At 41.7% G+C, this 22,646-nt stretch overlaps 1 non-coding gene across 1 annotated transcript; it reads left to right on the top strand.

Moving 5' to 3' along the window:
* The first annotated feature begins 21,683 nt into the window (after positions 1–21,683).
* Positions 21,684–21,790, top strand: LOC136228334 (small nucleolar RNA R71). Its single transcript, XR_010688660.1, has one exon. It is a non-coding gene; the product is annotated as a small nucleolar RNA R71 (small nucleolar RNA).
* The last annotated feature ends 856 nt before the right edge of the window (positions 21,791–22,646 follow it).

Here is a 22,646-nt window from a genome sequence, read left to right as displayed (position 1 = left end):
ATATACTTAAATACTTTATTGATTCAACCGTACGAAACTTTAAATTTAAAGAAAATCACATTATCAAATCAAATCAAATCACAAATAAATATCGATATCTTAAAACAACTCGTAACCAATCAAAAGTTTTATCAAACCAATCCATAATCAATCAAATATTTTATCAAACCAAATCCGTAATCAAATAAACGTTTTATCAAACCAAATTCGTAACCAATCAAACTCCTAATTAATCAAACGTAAAATCTTATATTAAAATCAACTCATAACCGAAGATATAAAACATATATCCATTCTAGAGTTTGTCCCCTTATGTATCAATCCATAACCACATATATCACTTAGTCGAGACGTCTCTTTAACCTTGCCTAATCCCGTATTGGTCTTACCCCACACTTCGCTGCTAATACCCGACTAGGTCTTTACACTGTGTACACAGGCCATGTCCCTCATTGAACATGGTCTTCAAATATCACAACCACCGGTCCGGATTACTCTAGATGGATATAAAAATTCAGAAAATCATAACGTGCTCAAATTTCATTTCACAATCAAATTCCAAACTATTTCATAATCATAAATCATTTGACTTCAATTAGCCCTTTTGTAAAAATAACCACAATTGTTCAAATATTCTCTTGAAGTTACTCAAGATAGTTTACAGTCAAAATACAGAATCATTTAAAATCAAATACTCTTTTAATATAACTAAAATTGTCAAAATTCGTATAAAATCACCGATTCATAATTTAATCCAACACTAAATAGCTCATAATATTGTATCGATTTAATATCGTTTAAAAGTAAATATTCTTTTTTTGGAACAGAAGGAAGGGCCTAGGCCCCGGAAACAAACAAACCAAAAACTAATCTAGATTCCGAGCTCTCCTGAGGATGCCCGAACCAGAATTGTCTGAATCAATGATGTCCATTAAGCCTGCAGGGGGATTCTCACACTCGTGATACCCTAAACACCTTTCGCCTGCGAAATTTGCCATAAAATCCGCTGCTCTATTCCCTTCACGAAGGACATGAACAACTTTGACATCCCAATTCGAACCAATCTATTTCCGACATTCCTCAAGAAGCCAATCATACCGATGTACCCGATACCCTTTTGTTCTGATAAGCTCCACCGTTGATTGAGAATCGAGCTCAAAAATTACCTTCTTCCACCCCTTTCTCCTGGAAAGTTTCAACCCGTAATAGAGGCCCCAAATCTCCGCCAGATCCACGGAGCAGTTACCCAACCTGCAGAAAAATCCCCCTAACCAGCTTCCGTTACTGTCCCGGGCGAGCCCGCCGCAAGCCGCGCGACCTGAAATGTTACTCCGCCGGTGGCAACCACTGAACCAGACGATCCCGCGTATGCGGCGGCGCAGCACACGCATTCCGACAGGTCCTCACCGCCTTAGCTTGCTCCGACGCGGCGCGAATAACAGTGTCAATCTTTTCCGTTAGCCCCCGACCGACGCCTTCAAACACCAATTCATTCCTCCATTTCCAAAATAACCAGCAGCAGGTTCCAAAAACAATTGCCCAAGAAATACCATTCCACTTCCCTCTATCCTGTAAGTTACACAACATCCACGGTTTAACCTCCCCTGAGAAGAACTCCGCCTGCCGATTCAAACGAATGAAGAAAGTCCAAATTCTCCTTGCTTCACTACAATCCCGGAGAAGATGAATTAGATCTTCTCTAGATCCACAGATCCCGCAATCCTCATCACTGCTGATATGCCTCCTGACCCGGTCGGCATTGGTAAGAACAGCCTCATGCCCCATAGTCCAGAGAAACATTTTAATTCTCTCGGTTACCTTAGCTTCCCAGATACACATCCAATCTGCAGCCGACCAACTCGTTTCAGTAGCAGCAGATTGGTTGAATTGGAGCGCATAAGCCGTTTTCGTCGAGAAGCTGCCTGTTTTGCTCGGTTCCCAACTCCAACTGTCCATGTTATCATCATTACTGAACAGGACTATAGAGGCAAGATTGTGCAGCTCGTCCTGAGGAAGCACACTACGTAATTTGTCCCAATCCCAGCCATGCCCTTCAACTAAGTAATCTGCCACATTCTGACTCATCTCCTCCTCCGACAAGGGGGCAAGAGCTTTGTCAATAAGTTTACCAGCCTGAAGCCAGTTATCTGACCAGAACCGAGTGTTCCGCCCATTTCTAACAAGATGGCAAATGCCTTTTTTCAGAATATCCGCTCCTAGGACAATTCCCTTCCAAACTGCGCTTTGCGGGTTCCATTTTTTGAACATATCCAGCCCGCCCTTGTTCCCCCCATAAATACCTTTGAGCACTTTGGCCCAGACGCAGTCATGTTCAGTGAGCATCCTCCAGCCTAATTTCACAATATTCGTGAGATTGGCTTCTCTGACCTGGCGAACACCGAGACCCCCTTGATCCTTAGTTTTGCATACCACCTCCCATTTAACCAGGTGAGTCTTCCTCCTACTACTCTCATTCCCCCAGATAAATCTTCTGTTAATGCTGTCCAAACGTTTGCTAACGCTTACTGGAAAGACCGAAGTTTGCATTACATAAATGGGCAGGGCGGACAGTACTGCCTTAACCAGCGTAGTTCTCCATGCAAGTGACAGACTCTTCTCCTTCCAACCGGTGAGGCGATTCTGAACTCTATCAATCACATAGTCAAAAGAATGTTTGTTGACCCTCTCATGAGCAAGATAAATGCCTAGATACTTTCCAAGGTTCCTGGTGCTTTTGATCCCTAGGGCCCCTGATATCCGGTTCTTAAGCTGGTCCTGAACGCCATTGGAAAAGAAACAACAGGATTTTTCAAGACTAACCTTTTGGCCCGATCCATCACAAAACAACCCCAGGATGTTTTAATGACCTCCGCTTGCTTCACGGATGCTTCAGACATCAAGACAATATCATCGGTGAAAGAAACAATGAGATAGTTTAGGCCCATTCTTTGACAGAGTGACTGGGACCCACTCCCTTGCTTCCACCGCATCCTGGATGAGGTGATTTAGCCTTTCAAGACAGAGAACAAAGAGATAAGGAGACAGTGGATCCCCTTGCCTAAGCCCCCTAGACGGCTTGAACCCATCCCCTTTCTCTCCATTCCAAAGAACATGCATGGTCGGGGTAGTAACACAGCTCATGATCACAGAAATTAGCCCTGGGGGAAGGCCAAGCCTGTTCAGGGTATCTTGTAAGAAATTCCAGTTAATCCGATCATAAGCCTTTTCAAGATCAAGCTTCAAGAGCATTTGCTTCTTCTTGTTCTTCTTGCGTTGGAAGGAGAAGATAGTTTCCTGCATTAGAACCACATTATCTGAAATCTGACGACCCGGGACGAAGCTGCTCTGCATAGGACCAACCACCTCAGGTAAGATAGTTTTGAGTCTGTTCGTAATACATTTTATGATAAGCTTGTAGCTAACATTGCATAAGCTGATTGGTCTGAATTTCGTGAGGCTGTCAGGATCCTTGACTTTTGGGATAAGAGAGATAAGGGTACTGTTCATTCCCTCCTCGAGGACCCCGGTGTTCAGCCCACGAAGAACACACCCCATGGTGCTTGTTCCAACCGTGTCCCAGAACCGCTGAAAGAACCCTGCTTGGAACCCATCCGGCCCAGGAGCTTTCCAGGGGGGCATACTCCGGAGAGCATTCTTCACCTCTTCTATTATAAACGGTTGGTTCAGCTCTGTGTAACTCGAGCTAGTGATCTCAGGAAAACCATGAGCCGAATGGATGGGGACCCTGTTAGGCATCTCATCTGAATACAGCTGGAAGAAGAAGCTATCAGCCATAGAGCGCAAAACCCGTGCATCCCAGATCCAATTACCTTCGTTACTCTGCAGCCCCATCTTCCAGTTTCAACGATTTCTAATGACCGTTGATAAATGAAAAAACTTGGTATTCCTGTCCCCCTCCTTGAGCCACTGCACACGAGATCGCTGCGCCCAGAAGAGTTCCTCCTGCTTAAGGATGGTATTTAGCTCTTGCCTAACTTTATTTTCAAGCCGGAGCATCCCATTAGTGCACTGAATAGCCAACTTCTTCTGAATCCCTCCCAAACGAGCAAAAGCTCTCTTTTTGCGGTTAACAAGGTTTCCAAAATCCGTCTTGTGCCACTCCAGGAGCCTCTCCGCCAAGCTACTCAGAGCGCTTCCAAGGGGGGTCGTATCATTCCAGTGGTGGTTAATCAAATCTTTCACGGCAGTACCTTCCAGCCAGGCGTTCATAAAGCGAAAGGGGCTTTTGATACTATGAGAATTATTCAGAACATCAATCAAAATCGGAGTATGGTCAGACTGTGATCTCGGTAGATTTCTCACTACTGCGGAAGGGAACCGAAGCCGCCATTCAGAGTTACACAAACCCCTGTCAAGTCTACAGGCTACACGGGTTCTTAGGGTTGAGCCCCTGTACCAAGTAAATTTTGGCCCCTCGTACCCCAAATCCACAAGCTCAAGGTCATTAATCCAAGAGATGAAGGGATTACACCTGTTCAGCGTTCTGATCGACCCTCCCTGCTTCTCACTTCCATCCTTAATACAATTGAAATCCCCGCAAAGAAGCCAGGGACCCGTAGTGTGTCTGCTGAGCTGACAAGTATCCTCAAAGAATTTTCTTTTATGCACCAGCTGAGGTCTAACGTAAACCGCCGTCAAGTCAAAAAACTGGTCCTTCCATTCCCCTTCTTTTAACGCAACAGTACAGTGAATAAACTGATAGTTCTTCTCCTTCACATTAACTTGAACCTGGGCTTCATCCCAGAACAGCCAAACTCCTCCACTAAAACCCTCCGCTTCCACTATTTCGCATCTATTGAACCCCATCTTCCTACCCATAACCAGCGCCCGAGAACCCGGGATCCGAGTTTCAAGGAGGCCAACAATATCGGGCTTATGAACCTTTACCATGTGTCTTAAAGATCTTTGAAAATTAGTGCCACCGGCACCAAAGCAGTTCCAGATGATAATCTTCATAATCAAGAAGATAACAGGAACGGGGTGCCCAAGGCAGATCAATTCAGATTCCGGCCTGGAGGCTGATCCTCCAATCTTACCGATTTACCCAAACTTTGCACTACAGATCTCTCTCTTAGCTTCTGAATCAACCTATCATTCCCTTTGAAAACAAGCTCTTCTTGTTGCACATTAGCGTTGAGAGAACTGAGTGGTTCTCTGTGGTCCAAAGAAAACCTGGATCTCTTCCCTCTCCCAACCACAGCATCCGACGATTCATTCTCCCGAAATCCGTCAATAAACACATTACCTTCTTTTTCGATGTCCATCGAGACATTGCCCAGGGTTGCAAACTTGTTTGGGTGAATATCCAACCCTTGTCCCTTATTTTCCTTCTGTTTACTAGCAAGCTTACCCGTCCCCTTGTGTTTCTGCTTTTGGGTGATCTTGCCTCCTGTAATCTCCTTCTCACTTCTATCTGTCACCAAAGCACTGAATCCAGTGAATTTTCCTTTACTTGTGCTTCCCTGTTCTAGACCCTGCTTCCCTGCGAATGGATTTGGATTTGCTTCATTCCCACTATCAGGTTTCCCTTTATTAGCATATCCCTGTATCGAGTTTCTGGCAGGATACTTCCGTCTAGGCACAAGCATCCAGGGGCCATACACCTCCGAACCTGCATCCTGGTTATCAATTCCGGAATCAGGCATCGCTGGGAACTCCGTGGCACGAGGTTCACCATCAGTTCTCTGCTCCGTCTCTCCCACAACCATATCGCAAGCCTCAACGGGATTCTTTACAGGGACTGCACTTTGCTAGCAACATTCTGTTCTAAGATGGCCGTATCTACCACAGAAGGTACAAGCCGTATGGAGGCCTTCGTATTCCACCCTCTGAATTTCCCCATCTAACTCAAACTGAGCAATCAAAGGCTTCAAGAGATCTATTTCCACACATACTCTAGCAAACCGCCCTCTAGTTTTCTTGGCTGTATTCTCATCCACACGCACTGGTTTTCCAATGGTGGCAGCAATTCCCAATAACACATCCACATCATAAAATAAAAGAGGAAGTTGAGGAAAGCGTACCCAGACCATAGATTTCTCCACGCTTGCTTCAGTTGGGCTGAACGTTGCAGACCAGGTTCGGACAGTCAAATAGTGCCCCTGTATCATCCAAGGGCCATCATTAATCACGTGGCTTCTATCCAGCTCGTTATCAAATTGAACCAAGTGGAAGCCCTCTCCCAAATCCATCATGCTTACTCCTGCTATTGGTTTCCAAAGCTCCATGGTTCTGCGTTGTAGAGCTACATAGCCCAGGCTCCGTCCCAGAATTTTGATGATTAGTGCATTAGCCCAGGGCACCGCTAACCTCTTTTTCAGCTCGGGATCAATTGTGACAATCGGGATCAGGGGGTCAGCAGAATTGGGGCTAATTCGGATTAGACCTTCAGCGCAGAGATCCTTTCGGGGCCGAGGGGGGATGGAATCAGAGCTAGCAGCGGCGATGTCCTTCCAGGACAGCTTTGGTGGCGGCGGGTCGGTCGCAAACGGGGGAGAGTGGCCGTCCGGAGGGACGAACACGGTGTGGCGGAAGGAGTCCGGCGAGGAAGGCCCTACGGCAGACGCGGGTTCGGTCATCGCGAATTTTATATTTTAAAAGTAAATATTCTTATCGAACTATTTTCGGTCACCGAAACAAAAACTCTAAACTGAATTACTATTAGACTCGTTAAACCACGTTAAACTTACTAAGAATATATTTGTCCTAATTTTATATTCAAGTTATTCTACTACTTTTATATTCAAATTATTGTACCGACTATAAACTCTATTTAACAAATATCGGTATTAATCCTTATAATTTATAAGGTATTTTATCTCGACAACTTAAAGTCTAATAACTTAAAATTAAATTATAACCCAAACACTTTTACCGGACTATTAACCATTTTATGATAATAATCAAATCCATATAGATATGTTTAATTAATAAAAGCATAGTTGTCAATTATATAATTAAGCTTCCTACTAACTAAGCCTATTGTTGTGGGGAAAATTAACATTAGCAAGTTTATAAGGTACAAGTAATAGATAACCTTGCCCTTAAATGGTAATTAATTCTAACTAAAACCCTAAACATATCACTATATAACCCTGACTATTCCTCACAACCTCCATTTATCTTTGTTTGGTTGAACCAAAGAGAGACCTCTCATCTAGCCTTTCTTTTAGGTTCCTTCTCTCTTTTGCATGTTCATCTTCTTCTCTAAAATCCCAAAATCTAAAAATGGCCAAACATTCTCTTTACTTCCTTAATTTAAAGGATTTTGTTCAATTTCACTGGCATTCTTTATTTTATATACAGATCAGAAGAAGAGATCAAAATATCTCTTCCGCCTATTCCGGTTACAATTTGGAATACCTAAAACCGAATAATGAGGCAAGAACGATAGCTTTCTTCCTCTTTCATTTCTTTTATCCTCTTCTCTTTTAAGTTTTACTTACTGTTTGTGTTTTTCCTATTTTTGGAGTTCTTTGAACTCGAATGCATGACCAATTATGGATGACTATGTACATTTTGGTGTTTGGAAACAATCGAAATATAGAAGGAGAATTACATTGTATCATGGAGTAGCAGAAGGGTGTACAAGGCCCTCTCCCGTAGAGGGCTCCAAATTCAAGAGACCCAATTTTTTTTATTATAGAAATCTAAATATATTATTGTTATTAATTATTATATGAAAAATTAAGTGGATGTTAACTTATCCAGAAAATTAACTCTTTAAAAGTCTTAAGGGTCAATTTTTTATTATTATTATTATACAATATCTAATTTAATTATTTTTTCTTATATTTATTATATTAAAAATTAAGTTAAAAGTACTAATTTTTTTAATGAATATGGTCCAATTTTTCATTTAGCAGAGGGCCCAAAAATGTTTAAGACGGCCCTGCCTTATATTTCTATTGGAGTGATTTTTGTGTCCAGAACCTTTTTTTTTCTTTCGAGTTTCTAACTCCAGTAAAGAACATAGACCATTTTATTTTCATCCAGCACTCTCCAGTATCCCTTTTTTTTTTCCTCTTTTTTTTCAATAAAAAGAATGCTCTAGTTCTTATGATAATTAGCTATGTTGTGGTTCTTTAGTTTAAGAATTAGACACCTGTATATATGTATTTTTTATACTTAAAACACATGTTGATTTTCTTTTGATAATTAGACACTTGTTCATTGATTATTTTTTATACTTAAACACCTGTTGATTTTTCTGTTGATACTTAAACACCTGTTTTCACTGAATCTACTTCATTTAATACTTGCTAATAGTTATAAAGCATATAAATTAATATTGGGTTAAGGTGCAAAAATACCCCTAACGTTTTGGGCCAGGAGCAATTTTACCCTAACGTCTAAAATGGTGCAATTTTACCCCTAACGTTGGAAACCAAGAGCAATTTTACCCCTAACGTTAATAAATTGGATCAATTTGAGAAATAATTCATCAAACTGTCTTCTCGGTCATGAATCTCGTTATCTACACTTAATATGTGTGTCATTTTATTAGTAACAAATCACAAACATTCGTTGGGATGTGAAAAAAAATAAAAAAATAAAAAATATACTGTCTTTTTGTATGAATTATACAAAAAAAAATTTAAAAAAATCCACCGAATTTATAAATATTAATCTCAAATTCTATTATTAAATTATAAAAAACATGAAATCCTTTTTTTAGAACGAATTATTAGGCAATTGGCGCAGAATAATGAACAAAAATATCTGTGTTTTATAATAGTGTCTGAAATTGACCCAATTTATCAACGTTAGGGGTAAAATTGCTCTTGCCTTCCAACGTTAGGGGTAAAATTGCACCATTTTAGACGTTAAGGGTAAAATTGCTCTTGGTCCAAAACGTTAGGGGTATTTTTGCACCTTAACCCATTAATATTTGTCATTTAAATTTTAACTATTATGAAAAGATCCTTGTAATTTAGAATTTCTTTTAAACTTACCCTGAAATTTTAAATAATTCACATTATGATATAAAATTAATCTCTAAAATATATCCATATTTTTTTTTGAGTAAAAATTGGTTAGCGAGGAAGGGTAAGCGGCGGACATCCCAGCTATGCTGGCACCCCTACCACAGACCCAAAAAAGTCCCGAACCAAATTTATTAAAAGAGTAAATAAATGTCATAATACAAAAAGAATAAAGAATAAAATGAAGCTAAAGAATTAGGAAAAGCGATAAACGCAACGTCCTACACGATCATGAAAAAAGACCGATCCACAAAAATCTGGGACAACATCCCACCAAGTCGAAGCTGTTGCCGTCCGTCCATAATTTGCAAGCGAATCCGCAACATGATTTCCTTCACGAAAAATATGAGACACCACAAAAGCCACAGAATCGATCTGATTTAAACAATTGAACCATTTTTGTCTAAGCAACCAAGGGACCGAACAAGATTTAGATTTGAACATCTGCACAACATACATTGAGTCGCTTTCAAGCCAAATTTTTCACCAACCTTTGCTGATAGCCATGTCAATGGCGTAAATAGCAGCAGATAGTTCAGCAAGATAAGCAAAGGAACTTTCAATCGGAAAGGCAAACGCACCAAGGCACATGCCAGTATGCGAGCGATAAATACCTCCGCAACCCGCAGGACCAGGAGCACCCATGACAGACGCATCGGTATTGATCTTAATCCAATCCCTCGGAGGTGGTTGCCAAAAAATCGGAGTAATGTGTGGAGCCTTAGCAAGACGCTTTTCAATCCCAAGCTCACCTAAGATTTGAAGTTCAACTTTCGAATTCCAAACGGAGCCCCATCCAGTGTGAGCAGATTCACGAACAGCTCCCCAAATCCGTCTCAGCGTGATGGAAGTATCAACCATCTCATCCTCAAAAATGGACCTATTACGAGCAAGCCATAGAGCCCAAATTGTATTAACAATTGCAGCCGCCCATAAATCAGCGATTTGAGTACTGAAACGTTGAATAACAGCATGATCAACTAGATTCTTAAGAGTCGAGTCTGTGTTAATTCGTCTTCCAAACAATGAGCTAACACCATGCCAAATAAATTTGGAAAACCGACAGGAGACAAAAAGGTGGTCCAACGTTTCAGAATCTAACAAGCACAAACTGCAACGAGAAACAACTTGACAGCCGCGCAACTGAAGCTGATCATATGTTGGCAAATACCCAAGATAAGCCCGCCATCCAATAAACGAGTGTGCAGGAGGAACACTCCGACACCTTAAAAAATGACTCCAAGGCTGTTGAGTAGGAGGAGATCTAAGCCAAGCGTACAAGAGCTTAACAGTTAAAACCCCACTCGTAGCAGGCTTCCAAACACAAATATCAACATCGTCCCTACCCCGCCAAATATTTCGCAATCTATTCTCCACATCCGCAGGTAACACGGGCAGATTGTGCCAATTATTACCATCCAAATAATCCTCCACCAAATCAAAACAACGACGCTGTTGACTAGCAGATAGGCCAACCTGTGCAGCCAGTGAAGGACGCATCCAGGCCCCATTCCAAAAATTAAGTTCAGAGTGTTGACCAATCCACCAAAAACAGTGATGCTCAATTTCAGAATAAATGGATTTTATCGAGCCCCAAATAGAAGAATTCATGATATAATGTCGTGACTGTCCCGCTTTATTGAGAAAACAAGTTCTAAGTAAGTTAAAGCAGAGAGACTTTTCTTGAAGAAGACCCCAAGCCATCTTTCCATTCAACGCTTTGTTTAGAATAAATAGATTCTTGATTCCAAGACCTCCATCCTTGAAGTTTTGACAACAAATTTTCCAAGGGACAGTGACAAGCTTCTTGCAATTAATGGACCCAGACCAAATAAAATTCCTCATATGCCTAGTCATACGTGTAAGCAGCGCAGAGGGCCACTTATAAATGCTAAAAGAGTGAATGAAGCTACCAGTAATTACAGAATTTACCAGAGCCACTCTCCCAGCCATAGACAAACAATGCCCTTTCCATTTAGCAAAGTGAGCAAGCACCCTATCCATCAAACTAGTCAGATCTCGTGTCTTTGGTAAACCAAAAAACAAAGGGACTCCAAGATAGCGAAATGGAACAGACCCTTGACGAATACCAATAATATCAGCAAGACGATTACCACGTCCAGAAGAAACAAAGGAGCCCAGAAATAATTCAGATTTGTTCCAACTAACACACTGACCTGAGATAGATCCATACAACTCAAATACACCTTTAATAACAGCTAGATTACCCGAAGAGGCCCTGCAGAAGAGAAGAATGTCATCAGCATAAAATAAATGAGTCAGGAACACCTTTGCAGAAGTATATTGCATTGGAGCAAGTCACCCAGTATCCACGAGGTGAAGCAACCAACGACTAAGAAAGTCCTCGGCAATACCAAACAATATAAGAGACAGTGGATCGCCTTGTCGAACCCCTCTTGAACATCTGAAATATCCACTAATGGCTCCATTGTTCAAAATTGAAATCCGAGATGCAGATAAAACATTCAGAATCCAGTCTCTGAATTGAATAGAGAAACCAAAAGCGTCCATCACGGCAAGTAAAAAATTCCAATTTAAAGTGTCAAAAGCTTTCCTGATGTCAACCTTCAAGGCTAAGTTCCCTCCAAAACACTTTTTACGAAGCATATTAGTGCCTTCAGAAGAAAGCGAAATGTATTGGTGAATACTTCATCCAGGAATAAATCCAAATTGATTCTGAGAAACAATGCGAGATGCAATAGAAGCGAGTCTATCAGCCAAAATTTTTGCAATTATTTTATAACTAAAGTTGCTCATTGCAATAGGCCTATACTGATCAAGAGATATCGCACCCTCCACCTTCGGGATAAGGACCATAATACTGGAGCACATGCCATGATGTATCATGCCACTCATAAAGAAGCTTTTGACAATAGCAAACACATCAGCACCAACAATATCCCAAAAAGACTGAAAAAAGACACCAGAAAACCCATCAGGTCCAGGAGAACTACTGCTATCCATTGCAAAGACTGCCATACGAACTTCATTCATATCCGAACAACGAGTAAGCAAATCATTATCCAAGTCAGAGACAAGATGTGGAACAACCTCATAAACTAGATCATAATTCTGCGGTAAGACCTCGTCATTTTTAAAAAGACTTGAATAAAATTCAGCAATATGTGTCCCAATTTGATTCGGATTAAAGACCAGCTCATCCTCAATTTGAAGCACCGAAATCCCAGAGGCAGCAGCTCGAATAGATGCCATACGATGGAAGAAGCTGGTATTTCGATCTCCCTCCTTAAGCCATCTAACTCTGCTCTTGTCATGCAAAAAAACCTCCTTTCTATGCAAAATATTATCCAAGTGTGCATGAGCATTCATCTCCTCATGATGTAGTTCAAGAGTAAACCCATTCTCAGAGATTTCTGCCTGCACATGGGCCAGATCTGTCTCAGCATCAGTGAGACACATATCAATGTTACCAAAAACCACTTTATTCCAGTGACGGAGCACCGGCCGAAGTCGCTTGAGTTTATCGCATAAAGCTTGCATAGGAGGTAAGCTAGGATGCATTCCATTCTGATGTTGCTAAAATATATAGCAATAAACAGGACAAGTGTATCCTTTCGCAACAAGTAGTACAGTGCTTAAGCACGAGATCGAACCACAAGGACTAGTTGCCACAACTGATTATTCTAGCAAAGACGGGTGATTGTTCAGGATGTTGAATAAATGTCGAAAAGTTGATAAGCAGATCAATTTGCAAACAAAATATAAAAGAGACTTTTGGTCGGGAGGATGTGGTCTAATTGATGAAACAATCCAGGATGAGGATTCCCTTGATTGGCTTCCTTGTATGACTTACTGGGATTCAGGTTTATATCCTAATGATAGTTGACGGTAATCACCTAATTAGCCACTTGAAGACTGCCAATCTTGTGTGGTCTATTTGCACAACTTTGGTTAACGCATAGCCTAGGTCATGCAAAGCGTTAGGTTCAGTGGTGATTAAGGCAAGAGCCATAGCACAGCCACAAATCTGCACTCCTAGTGGTCTCTAGCGAGGTCAGATTATTCTGGTTCAGGATAGGTGGTTCCTTGGTCAGGCACCCACCTATCATCAATCCCAAACTTGTCAGAATCGAGGAGCTTGACGTTCCATAATTTCAGGCTAGTTGATCATCATCGAATCTCATTCTAACAATAACTCCTAATTCTAACAAATTTAAGGCACTAAGCTTGCATAATCTGATCAATTGGGAATAATTCCCATAAACCCAAATCCCTAATCATTCTAGGTTACACAATCAATCTCATCCCCATCCTAGGTTGGATGGGGATTAGTTCATGGTCAAACTAATCAACTCACAGAGGCACAAATTATCAACATGAATCATCATTAATTAAAGAAGCAAAAAGTAAAAGACAGAGTTAGGAGTTTAGAGATCTAAAACCCGGTTTGTCTGATTCTGATTACACAATGGAGAGAACTCCCCTCACCAATCTTCAATAAAACAGCAATTACAATGGTAGAAAACCCTAAAATCTACTAAAAAGGAAGAAGGAAGGAGGAGGAGGAAGAGATCAATTAAGCAGAAAAAGAAAAAGGTAACCGTCACAAAGGAGGCATATTGTTCTATTTATAGTGCTAGGTGTGTCAGGGGTATTTTGGACATTTATTTTGGCCAGAATTCACGCCCTGAAGGTGAGAAAATGCTAGGAAATTGCTTCTCAGTGTCTCGTCTCGTCGAGACAAGAGGTGTCTCGACGAGACGAAAGGGTGTCTCGGCGAGAAAATGGGTGTCTCGTCGAGACACCACGTGATGGTCCCCTTTGGGAACCATCGGGCCGCCTCGTCTCGGCGAGATGAGGGCCTATCTCGACTAGACAGACACTATCTCGGCGAGACAAGTGTTGAGAAGTCCGCAAACCCCTCTTGGATGCATCTGTTTCGGTCCCTGCTTCCAGCATTTGTTCTGGTGGTCCTTGAACTGTCCGGAAATGCTCAAAACGTCCTAAAAACACTTGAGAATACAGAAAATGTCATAAATAACGGAAATGATTCCTTTTAACTAAAAGATAACAGAATGATATGAGGTTGAGCAGAAATAAAGCAAGAACGAACTAAAACGATCCTAAAATCTCCATATAAATGGGAGCTATCAACCCCCCCACACTTGAATCTTGCTTGTCCTCAAGCAAGAAAGAGTCACAAGCAGCGAAATTTCAACGAATAGCTCCCGTGCACAGACAAGGATCTATTGTACTTTTATAATCCATATGGTTTCAGACTACTCTAGTTGCAATTAAAAACAAAGTGAACCTCATATAAATTCCCCAAAACTGATTGATTAGTTTTATCAACCAACACTTTGCGAAAGTGAAAGGCGAGGACTAAGGTTGCTAGCTCACAGGTGGTCGCTCTTACGCTCAAGTGTTTGGGTGTCATATGAATTTGGCAAGCGCTCTATAGTGTATTTGCACAAAATGGTCACGTTGGAATTGCATCATCCATCCGGTTGAAATCACGCATCACAAATAAACAAGATCAGAGGTCTTTAAAGGGTTATAACGTAGGCTAAGGTTTGGGGGTAGGAAGAAGGTAATTTAGGCAAAAAGTTAATGACTCAACTCAAAGATTGACACTTTTCCGCCATGTGCGGGGTAGAATCTCAAGGTTGTTTTATTTCAGTTCGGGAAGCAATTAAAGAATGTCTTTTGTCCTTTCCTCTACATCTTCTTCGGTTCAATTTTTGAACAATAAATTCTCTTTTCTTTTCTTTTGCGATAGAGGGGACAAAGAGTCAATTTGAATAGGTTACTTCTTCTATTTAGGATTACAACCTTTTAGTGATAGCTAATTGAAACTTGAAGGATGTATGCCTAAGGATTTAAGTTAAGTCAATTAACTCGGGTAAGGAAGGGTATTTAGGAAGGCTAAGGGCTTGTAACAAGGTCGATCAAAGGAAATGGGTAAATAAGGCTCAAAGGGGTTTATCTAGTGGAGTTTGTAAAGGATTTTGGGCTACTCAAAGACTGGGCTGCATTCACAAATGGCTAATCCTAGGTTGCCTAATCATTTCAAGTTCAATTATAACACAACATTCAACCAGTATTGGATGCAATTCCTATGAGCATAATGACAATAACTGTAATCCCACACCAAAGAGATCGATTGTCCCTAAAAATGAGTCTAAAATATCGACCTTTAGGCTCTAGCTCACAATTTTAGGGTTATTTGCAACAATCCTAGCCTCGCCTAACGAAACGTTCCATGTCAATCTTAGTTAAATAACACTCTTTGGGGACTCAAATGTTGTTCACAAGTTTTAGCATGCATCGATTTCACTGAACTTTCAGACTTTCAAGCACAACTTCAACTGTAATGTCAGGAATGCTAGACGCCTCAAAAATCAACTGCCTGAGATTCTTATTCTTTTTATTTCTGACTACTGAAAGCACAAACAAAGTCTCCAAACAAAAATACAAATAGTGTAGAAAGCATGCAATTGGTATATGTACAAAATGTCCTATCCTATTTGTCTCCTTCCCCCCCACACTAGATTATGCATAGAAATCCCAAAACATGCATATTTAGAAAGCAAAACACAAGGGAAAGAAGAGATATAGGATAGGAGAAACTCCCTTATGGGGCGTCCATGTAACGCAGTGTCTCCACTGCGCCCAAGTCATCTTCATAGATTTTAAGACGCTGCCCATTGACCTTAAACGGGGGACTGTTGCCGTTCGTGATCTCCACTGCTCCGGAGGAGAATAACTGGATGACCTCAAATGGCCCATACCATCTTGACTTCAACTTACCCGGGAATAAACGTTGTCTGGTGTTATACAGCAACACCTTATCCCCTACCTCAAAGTGACGTTTGATTACTCTCTTGTCGTGCCATCTTTTTGTTTTCTCCTTGTAGATCCGTGAGCTCTCATAGGCACCAAGCCTGAACTCTTCCAAGGCATCCAACTGCAGTAAACGGTTTTCTCCTGCAACTCTTGCATCAAAATTTAGAAAACGTGTAGCCCAGTAGGCTCTATGTTCGAGTTCGACAGGGAGATGGCATGCTTTACCATAAACTAGCCTAAATGGAGACATGCCAATTGGTGTTTTAAACGCGGTCCTGTATGCCCATAGTGCATCGTCTAATTTGAGAGACCAATTATTTCTAGAGGAATTCACAGTTTTTTCAAGAATAGCTTTGATTTCTCTATTAGAAACTTCTACTTGGCCACTGGTCTGAGGGTGATACGGGGTTGCCACTTTATGAGTGACCCCGTATTTATGCAGGACCTGTCTAAAAGCCTGGTTGCAAAAATGAGATCCACCATCGCTAATAATGGTGCGGGGAGTGCCGAACCGTGTGAAAATGTTCTTTTGCAAGAACCGGATGACAGCCCGCGCATCATTACTAGGCAAGGCTACAGCCTCAACCCATTTGGAGACGTAGTCTACGGCTACAAGGATGTACTCGTTGTTGAATGACTTCGGGAAAGGACCCATGAAGTCTATTCCCCAAACATCAAAAATTTCACAGACTAAAATGGGTTTCATAGGCATGGCATGTCTTTGTGAAATGTTGCCAGTTCGTTGACACTTACCATAGTTTTTAACAAAATCAAAAGCGTCACGAAAGATGGTGGGCCAATAAAGCCCACTCTGAAGTACCTTAGCTACGGTCCTATCTGCCCCGTGGTGTCCACCTACCTCTTTGGAGTGGCAGAATGCAAGGACAGAGGCAGTCTCCTCCTCAGGTATGCACCGGCGAATAATGTTGTCGCCACAGACTTTGAACAAATAGGGGTCATCCTAAAAATATTGTTTCGCATTGATGCGGTTTCTGGGAAACCTCACTAAGGGATAAGTGTACCCCGTCGTTATCAAGTAATAAATTTCTGGTTTAAGTCCAGGTTATCGTCCACATGATTTATTTCTGCAAGTATCAAGCTACTCGGTCTCGGATGTTATCTAGGCTTAGGGGGTTTTGAGTTTGGTTTGTTTAATTAATCTACTCCTAGGTTGAATTATGCTAATCCTAGCTAAGTTATCTAATTCTAACTAAGTTATTTTAACCCTAACTAAATTACTCTACCCCTAATTGATCTTTTACCAATGCAATTACTTGAATGAACATGAAGGAATACGATGATAACAATGTTAGAATGTTTAAGCAATTGAATTGAAACTAAGTCGCTTGTGTCCAATGCGATTAACCCGACCTATCCTCCTAAAGTCCCTAGTTCGTGATTCCCTTGTGAGGCCGAAACTAGCTCTAAGGCTCAGTAATTTGGGCTTAATCTTCTATAGGGTCGTCAATCCTATAGGCACTGACTAGGTCAGATTCAGCTCGCAATATGTGCCAACCTAATTTTGGGATTATCGAATGAGTTAAACCAATCAGACAAAGCGTAAGACAAAGATTAAAACATCAAAACAATTGAATGAACAAAATCTATATTATATATCAAAGATGAAGGAATTGTCACGAAGTTACAATAAACCTAGAATTCATAGCATGTATCAGAGGCTAGACAGAATATAAAAGAAGAAAAATCCCTTTCAGGGAACCTGTCTACCAATGCAGGCGTCTTTCTAGGATTTAAGGATGGAGCTTAAGTAATCCTCGGTGAACGGAGCTTCGGAGATATCTTCAATGGAGGTTTGAAGGTTATGGAGGAGGTGGAGAGGATTTCTCAAGGTGGAAGCTAAACTAATTACAAAAGTAAAAGATATTGAATTACAATTGAAAAACCCTATTTATAGATGCGTCTCGGGCCTCGTTTTGACCTATTTTCGTGTCCTAGTTGGTGTAGGAAGACGTGGGGCCGAGCGTGGCTTCGTGGGGGCGGAATTGGTCTTTTTGACTAATTCCTGCAGGGCTGCTCGCCGAGCAGGAAAGGCTGCTCGGCGAGCAGGGCTGCTCGCGCCGAGCAGCCCCCTGCTCGCCGAGCAGGCGCCTGGTGGCCTGCTCGGCGAGCAGAAATGGCCCGTAGGGCCCTGCTCGCCGAGCGTTTTCGCCCGAAGCGCGCTCGATCCAAGCTCGATGAGTTCCGCGACCTTTTTCGTCCGACTTCACACCTGCACACGCATAAAAACTCCGGAAAACATTAGTCCAAAAGCCAGATTGATCCGTCAATCGCTTATTTTGAGCAAACGCTTCGTTTGGTGCGACTTTTGATGGACCAATTAGCTTCAAAAGATAACGGAATTCTAATACGCATGCTATTTCGGCCGTATTTGCCTAAATTGATTACAAAACGAGCCTAAACGACAAAAAGTAAATAGAATGTTCTCAATTCCTAACTTACTCACACAAAAGCATTTAAATGCGAGAATTGCTCGCTTATTAGCCAAATAACCCTAAAAACCGTCCTAAAACCGTACCCAAAGATAGGGATTTTTGACCCCTATCACGCATCATGCAGGAATTTTCTCCGCTGTTGGTAGGAGAATTCTGGTGGGATCACCTTTCCTACAAGGAAGTTAGCAAAATCAGCGAACCAAGGTACATGTTGTATTGACAACAAGTATTCATCGGGGAATTTCTCTTGGATGTCGGCAGTCGTTTCCTCATTCCTTTCCTCCTGTTCCAATCTGGAGAGATGATCAGCAACCACATTCTCCACTCCCTTCTTATCTCGTATCTCCAGATCAAACTCTTGCAGCAACAAGATCCACCTAAGGAGCCTAGGTTTCGCATCCTGCTTAGAAAACAAATACCTCAATGCAGCATGATCAGTGTAAACAATGACTTTGGACAGCACTAAATATGAACGAAATTTTTCAAGTGCAAAAATCACAGCTAATAATTCCTTTTCTGTGGTTGTGTAATTTACTTGAGCATCATTAAGGGTTTTACTAGCATAAGAAATTGGTTGGCAAATTTTGTCCACCTTCTGCCCTAAGCATGCACCTACAGCTGTGTCGCTAGAATCACACATTAGTTCGAAGGGTAAATCCTAATTAGGACTAACCATAATGGGAGCTTTGGTCAGTTTATCCTTCAAGGTATTGAAAGATTCCAGGCATTCGGGTGTGAAAACGGAAGTAGCATCCTTCAATAGCAATTGGGTCATAGGCCTGGAAATTTTAGAAAAATCTTTTATGAAACGTCTATAAAAGCTAGCATGGCCTAAAAAACTCCTGACTGCTTTGACATTGGAGGGAGGGGGCAATTTTTCAATGACCTCAATTTTAGCAGGGTCTACCTCAATACCTTTTCGTGACACCTTATGGCCTAAAACAATACATTCGGTGACCATAAACTGACATTTTTTCCCAGTTTAGGACTAGATCAGTTTCCTCACATCTTTGCAGCATTAAACCTAAGTTATGCAAACAGCTATCAAAGGTTGTCCCGAAAATAGAAAAATCGTCCATAAAGACCTCCATCAAATTTTCTATCATGTCAGAAAATATAGCTGCCATGCACCTCTGAAACGTAGCAGGTGCATTGCATAGCCCAAAGGGCATCCGTCTATATGCAAAAGTCCCAAAAGGGCATGTGAAAGTGGTCTTCTCCTGATCATCAGGATCCACTGAGATTTGCATGTAGCCCGACTACCCATCCACACAACAGAAGAAGAACTTACCTGCCATGCGTTCAAGCATTTGATCGATGAACGGCAAGGGGAAATGGTCCTTCCGGGTGGCGTCGTTCAATTTCCTGAAATCCACGCACATTCGCCACCCTGTCGTTTTCCGCACTGGAATCAACTCATTCTTCTCGTTCAACGTCACTGTTGTGCCTCCCTTCTTTGGCACCATATGCACGGGACTCACCCACTGGCTGTCAGAGATCGGAAAGATCATCCCTGCATCAAGCAACTTAATCACCTCAGCCTTCACCACCTCCTTCATTTTTGGATTAAGCCTTCTCTGTGGTTGAGCAGTCGGCTTCACTTTATCTTCCATATAGATCCGATGTTCGCAAAGTGACGGGCTGATCCCTTTTATGTCAGACATTTGCCATCCAAAAGCCTCCTTATGCTTCCTTAGCACCTCCACCAAGCGATCTTCCTCATGACCTGTAAGTTTAGCAGAGATAATCACAGGTAAATGTACAGGTGGTGCTAAAAATACATATTTTAAATGCGCAGGCAAAGGTTTTAGATCGAGTGTCGGTGGTTCTTCGATTGACGTTTTAGGCCTTGTTTTAGTTTCCCTCTCTAGGAGTTCATCGTGCCTGGCCCAATTACATCCTTCTTTACTACCGTCCCCACCATCTTCATCTGACAGTTTCTCCTCTTTCAGCTCGATGTTAAGACTCTTGACCTCGTTCTCCTGAAAAGTGCTCTCAACCAAAGAGTCAATAAGGCTCAAGAAATTACAACATTCGTCATCGACGGGAAATTTCATAGACTTCAGAATATTGAATTCCACTTCCTCATTTTGTAAACGGAGAATTAATTTCCCCCCTTCGACATCAATCAGAGTCCGTCCTGTCGCGAGGAAAGGTCTCCCTAATAGGATAGGCACCTGATCGTCCTCCTCGATGTCCATTATCACAAAGTCGGCTGGAAAAATGAACTGGTCTACCTTTACCAACAGGTCTTTTACCACCCCCACTGGTCGCCTTATCGATCTGTCTGCCAGCTGTATGGTGACTGATGTTGGTTTTGGATCTCCCATCGCCAGTTTCCTGTAAACAGATAAAGGCATTAAGTTAATGCTTGCCCCTAGATCACACAACGCACGTTTAAAATGCACTTTGCCTATTGTGCAGGGTATGCTAAAACTACCAGGATCCTTAGATTTTTTTTGGTAGTGGGTTTGTGAGCATCACAGAACATTCCTGACTCAGCATTACAGTCTCATGATCTCCTAATCTTTTCTTTTTAGAGATTAATTCTTTTAAAAACTTTCCATACACAGGCATATTTTCAAGAAGTTCAAGGAACGGGAGATTAATCTCTATTTTCTTAAACACATTAAGCATTTTTGAATAATCCTTATCTAATTTAGCTCTTCTAGAAGTAGGGTAAGGTAATGTCACCTTTGTTTGTGGTTCAGCAGTGTCAGTTATCGAAACCGGATCAGAAACACTTACTTGGGAAGAAGATGGACCCGATAAGATATTACCAGTAACTGGGTCTAATCCCTCGTCACGTTGAGGCACTAATTTTGGTCCTTTGACCTGTGTTCCACTCTTGAGCGTGATTGCTCGTGCTTCCTCTTCTGCCAACTTACTCACTTGCTTCTGAAGTCTTTGGCAGAATGCTTCATTGTGTGCCAATCTTCTCTCTATGGCACTCATACTTTCTATCAGAGCGTCCACGTCCCTCTCCAGGTTGAATTCAGAAATGGCCCTTCTCTGCTCGTCCTGCTTTGAATAGAGGATCTGTTCGAGCACCACGGGACATACCACATTTTTGTGCCCTCTGCTGCAAACCTCGCAGCTCACTACTGCCCCTGGTGATCTCAAGTGACTTCCTAGCAGAGCTACCTTTTCTCTGAGTGATGCTATCCGAGGATTGGATTTTGGACACATCCCAATGCACTCCTCTGATGTTGTAACCCTGCTCCGAGGCAGCTTTACATCTTGCCAACATGCACTCCGTTCAGTCAATTCTTTCACCAGATTATAAGCCTGTGTTGCGGTTTTGTTGAACAGATTTCCTCCTGCCGCTGTATCAAGAAAAGCATGGCTGACAGGAGATATTCCCGAGTAGAACATATCAACAAGCTGGTATCGCTGGTAATCATGGTGGGGGCACCTTCTCAACAACCTCTGGAATCTCTCCCAGGGTAGATGCAGGTTCTCACTTTCAGACTGCCTAAACGATGAGATTTCGCTTTTGAACTGAGCAGTCTTTGATGGGGGGAAATATTTGGCTAGGAAAGCTGATACGGTATTGTCCCAATCGGTGAGAGAGTCTGGCTCAACTGACTGTAGCCATTCTGCAGCTTCTTCTGTTAAGGAAAATCTGAACAACTTCTGGTAAACTTGCTCAGATGTAACTTCTTCGCACTTGATGGTGCTGCAATATTCTATGAATTTGTCAAGGTGTGAATTGGGATCTTCGTAGTAATCCCCCTTGAACTGTCCCGAGTTCTAGATCATCTGGATCATCGCTGGCCTTATTTCGAATGATTCTGCTGTTATTGCTGGCTCTAGGATACCGGAGGTGCTTGTCGGCCGTCTCGCCTTAAGCAGCTCCATCACTGACATATCCTCGGCCATTGTATTCTCGACTCAGGCCCTGCAAGAACAGTTTCAGCTTATGAATTCAGATAAGAGTACGATTGATAATCAGTCCCTCGGTTGGAAAAATCCCAAACAATTATTTAAGCTTCGCAATAAATTAATTAATTATAAACAAAAATAGTCCCCAGCAACGGCGCCAAAAACTTGATGCTACTAAAATATATAGCAATAAACAGGACAAGTGTATCCTTTCGCAACAAGTAGTACAGTGCTTAAGCACGAGATCGAACCACAAGGACTAGTTGCCACAACTGATTATTCTAGCAAAGACGGGTGATTGTTCAGGATGTTGAATAAATGTCGAAAAGTTGATAAGCAGATCAATTTGCAAACAAAATATAAAAGAGACTTTTGGTCGGGAGGATGTGGTCTAATTGATGAAACAATCCAGGATGAGGATTCCCTTGATTGGCTTCCTTGTATGACTTACTGGGGATTCAGGTTTATATCCTAA

This window comes from Euphorbia lathyris, chromosome 4 (genome assembly GCF_963576675.1).
Source record: "Euphorbia lathyris chromosome 4, ddEupLath1.1, whole genome shotgun sequence".
NCBI lineage: Eukaryota > Viridiplantae > Streptophyta > Magnoliopsida > Malpighiales > Euphorbiaceae > Euphorbia > Euphorbia lathyris.
Note: the sequence above shows the minus strand (reverse complement) of the source record. Positions and strands in the feature narration are given on the sequence as shown.